At 34.6% G+C, this 4,246-nt stretch overlaps 1 long non-coding RNA gene across 1 annotated transcript; it reads left to right on the forward strand.

Moving 5' to 3' along the window:
- Window positions 1-219: 219 nt before the first annotated feature.
- Window positions 220-3,357, forward strand: LOC136843146 (uncharacterized). The gene is made up of 3 exons (XR_010854468.1): window positions 220-826; window positions 2,101-2,299; window positions 3,021-3,357. It is a non-coding gene; the product is annotated as an uncharacterized lncRNA (long non-coding RNA).
- The last annotated feature ends 889 nt before the right edge of the window (window positions 3,358-4,246 follow it).

Consider the following 4,246-nt stretch of genomic DNA (forward strand, 5'->3'; position numbering starts at 1 on the left):
AAGTATGAAAATGCAAGTGATAAAGTCCTTTGAGAATCTTTTCCCCCATTAAGGCCTTAACACGAGCGGTCTTGATTGCCAGTGTAAGTGGCTATCAGGCATATAACCTACAGGCTTAGTCGCTTGGTGTTACTTTTTGATGAGTTATTCCTGGTCTCATTTGCTTTGTCCGTCTTATCTCTGAGCAATAGCGACGGTGTGTTCGGACTATTGCTGGTATCCAGAAACCATGCGATCGCATTTGTCAATACGAAGGCGATCGCGGTTGTATGGTCCCAAACGAAGAACTATCGTGGTATCCAGAAATCGTACGACGGCCTCAACTCCATCGCATCGCATCGTTGGTTAAGCAGGCTTACCAACATATGCGGTTACTGGGAATGAAATGCCTGGAATCGATTATTACAAGGCTGTATCAGTATCATAGACAATTTCTTTTATTACAATGATATTGAATTAAAATTTCCTTATGTCTTTATTATTTATTAAAAAAAGATACTGCATATCTGTAGTATATTTTTTTACTTGATATTTGCTGCCCTGATTCCGCGCGAAAATGTAAACAAAGAGTCAGGAAATACGCAAGCAACAAAACAGGAATATGGAGCGTGCACCCACAATAGCTGATTCTCAGCGCGTAATGCTTCTTAATTTAATAAAGGAGCATGAGAATGTGATCACCGACCGATCTACAGGAAGCAGAACTTTGGAAAAAAAGCGTGAGGCGTTGGGGAAGATGTAACACTCAAGTTTAACGCCATGTATCCTGACCAACCTCCTCGTTCATGAATGCAGTCAAGCGCTGTTTCGACCATGTAAACCGCAGGTAAGAAAGCATTTTTGTTTTGTAATTGTAGTCAGGGCAACTTTAGGCTGCTGTGAGCAAAATGGTGTGTAAACTACCAGTTAGGTTAAAAGAAACTTAGGCTATGGAAGGCCTAGGCTTGTGCTGCCTGTTAAATTGTTGTTAATAATAATCACATCAGGCTAGCCTAGCCTAGCTTATCCAAGGGAACACCAGTTTATCATCTAAAGCTATTATATTATTATATAAATATATTAATCTTCAAATGAATAGAATGGAGCATATTAGAGTAGGTTAAGGTAGGTTAGGCTAACCAAATCATAGGGGGTCTGAGGGGGCATAGCCCCCAGCTAAATAAGCATGGGTGCTCTAGGAGAGGTTAGGTTAGTAATGTCCAGCTTATTACAAAAGCAGTTGGTGTATCAGGCATTAGGTTTGTATAATTTGATGTGAATTTTCAATTATTAATGTCTTTATTAGAAATTTTGGGTAATATTCTAATTTAGGTTCAGAATAGCTTTGTGGAGGGTCTTATAATTTATTTTCATGGTGGATAGAAGGGCTGGAGCACACAGTAGTATTATCGTATTGTTAATGGGTAGATTTGCAAGTAAACTAAACATTCATTAGCTTACAGCCAGTTTATTAGTACTTTAAAAAGTGATGGTAAAACTTTGGCTATTTTTCTTATGGGTATACGAGGTTTTCCAGATTATAAAACTGTTTTAACGTGTGATACCTGCTTGCAAATTGGGAAAAGTGATTGTTTTTAATAAAAGTTTAGGCTGACATTTGAGATCTTGGCTGTTGTCTGCAGGTGGTCAAATGATTTGGAGTAGGATAACACCTGAAATAGGCTAGCCCTTTTTTTTTAAGTTGAGTTCACACGTAGGCTAGCATGTCTGAAGCCTGCATAATGCCTACCAGTATGCAAGGCTACGATAGATTGTGGCAGGTATGTGAACTGCTTAGGCTAGACTATTTTAGCTTAGGTGGTATTATTATGCTTTATAATGTGCAGCTCACTTTTCCAGCCACACAAAGCTCACCTTATTTTCTTAAGTGCTCATTAATATTTGTGTAAATGATCAAATGACATTTCTTATGAATTCAAACGTTATAGATGTTTTAACTTATTATTCTGTAGGTGGAAGAGAAGTACACAGGACGGTAGGTTTTTTGTTATATTTTGAAATTTCATTGCAATCCGTTTTTAAAGTCACAGTCGTTAGAATAAATTAGAAAGACAATGGGGAAACATATTTTTATTCTAATATTTTTTTTTTATTTACTAGAGTGAAGTAGGAAGATGCTGCCATCAAGAAGAATTCATGCAGAACTGGTGTTGGTCCTCCACCATTTCTTCAAAAGTATTCTGAAGAGTTTGTCATAGCTGCATCACTGATGACAGAAGAATTAACCATGGACAAGATGTGATTGAAACATTTCATCCAGTTGATGAAACAGAAGAGCCCATATGTGATGTTAGAATAAGTAAGTGCTCTGATGTTTTCAAGAATGAAATATATAAAATAGTAAACCTTCAACTTTTTGATGGCCATTCCACTCTTCCTGTCAGGAAAGTTTGTAATGCCTTTGGGGATAGCAAAAGGGTTATGTTTTTATTATTGATGGCTGGGTTTAAGATAACATTTTAATGCTGTGTGACCCTAAAGGTTCCAGCACTTGTATACTCAGTTCAGAAGTGTGAACTCTTAGTTGGAAGGACGTGTGGATATGTTGATTTGCCAGATTTCAGTAAAGCTTTTTAAAATCACGGGTAGGCCTCTTAAATAGGCTACTGTTTAGTGCCCAAAAGATTTTATAGCCTAGCATCTTTCACTGTTTTGCACATATTTAAGCCTAGAAGCAATACTATGCTAGAAGATGGTGTAATTGATGAAGTATCTAATTCAACACAAGTAATTTTAGCAATTTTACATATATATATATATATATATATATATATATATATATATATATATATATATATATATATATATATATATATATATATATATATATATATATATACATTACATATATGCATATATATATATGTAATGTATATATATATATATATATGTATACATATATGTAAATAATGTATATATATATATATATACATAAGTGTTATATATATGTGTGCTGCAGAAGGGATTTACATCTAAGGTGCAGTAGATCAATTATTTATTTATTTACTTATTATTTTCAGGTATTACGGAGCCACTGCCTTTAACCTCAGCACAATTAGAAAGTGGTGTTTCATCTAATGATGCTACCTCTACAATACAATCAAGATCAACTTAAAGATTGCCCTCGCCTTCTGCAGGACACTGGCTCTTGCGTTGGCAGCCCGTTATGATATAATTCTTAAACTAGCGTTTCTGAATAATTTGTATTAGACATCATAAGTAAAGTTCTAAATAATGGTGTTCCGATTTGACCTGAAGCACAGTTGTATTCAAATTTTTTTTATCACCATTTTCATCTTGCAAGTACAACAGTCATGTCTTTCTCAAGGTGTCAGATTGACAACTATGGTAAGAGTTTCTGAATAAATCTTTTCTTATGTAAAAAATATTTATCCTTTATCCTTTCAGTCAATTCTAGTAATCTAGAATGAATTACCTCTTTTAACCCTGGATTGCTTTTGCCATTGAATATTTTTTTTCAGGAAGAACCAAAAATAAATAAATAAAATAAATCCATTAGTGTTCCTTTTTAAAGGCAAACATGTAAGTTATATTTTCATATTTCATTAAGTCAATAAGAAGTGTATTTTCATTTTCTTGGTATCGGGTACAATTTACCATGCACATACAGCTGCTACCTCTCTGACAAAAGCATTCTTGGTTTAATGTGTTGTCACTATCCAGTTCAATAATTAAAGGGTTCTTAAATGATGCAAGTGATAAGATTACAGATTTATTGTTATTAAAGTGCAAATCATCAGAACTGAGGGTTCCTTGCACTGTAAGCAAAACAGCTGCAATATCATCCTAGGTGCATTTTTGGGATGTACAAAATTTGGAAAAATATACTTTAAACCTAATTAACACAAAACAAATACATAATCTCTCAACCTATAAAAAAAAAAAAACTGTCAACAATGTGGACCCTACGTTGAGCTTCTTGGGTATTGTCAGCCCTTTCAATGATACCCACATCAGGTTCATCAGCATCATCCAATTCTTGATTTTCTTCATCCTGTAAAGGTATTCTGTTTGTTATGGCACAAATATGAAGGACTGCACAAGCAATTATTATGTTCTTAGTGTTGTTCAACTTTGTTCTAACTGGTACTGATAACTGCAAACCTTTTTTTAAGTAGTCCTATGGCACGTTCCATAAGATTGCGAGTTTTGATGTGCGCAGCATTATAACGTCTTTGTTTGTGTGTATTGGGAGCAAGAAATGGTGTCATTATGTAAGAATGGC

Source organism: Macrobrachium rosenbergii, chromosome 11 (genome assembly GCF_040412425.1).
Source record: "Macrobrachium rosenbergii isolate ZJJX-2024 chromosome 11, ASM4041242v1, whole genome shotgun sequence".
Lineage (NCBI taxonomy): Eukaryota > Metazoa > Arthropoda > Malacostraca > Decapoda > Palaemonidae > Macrobrachium > Macrobrachium rosenbergii.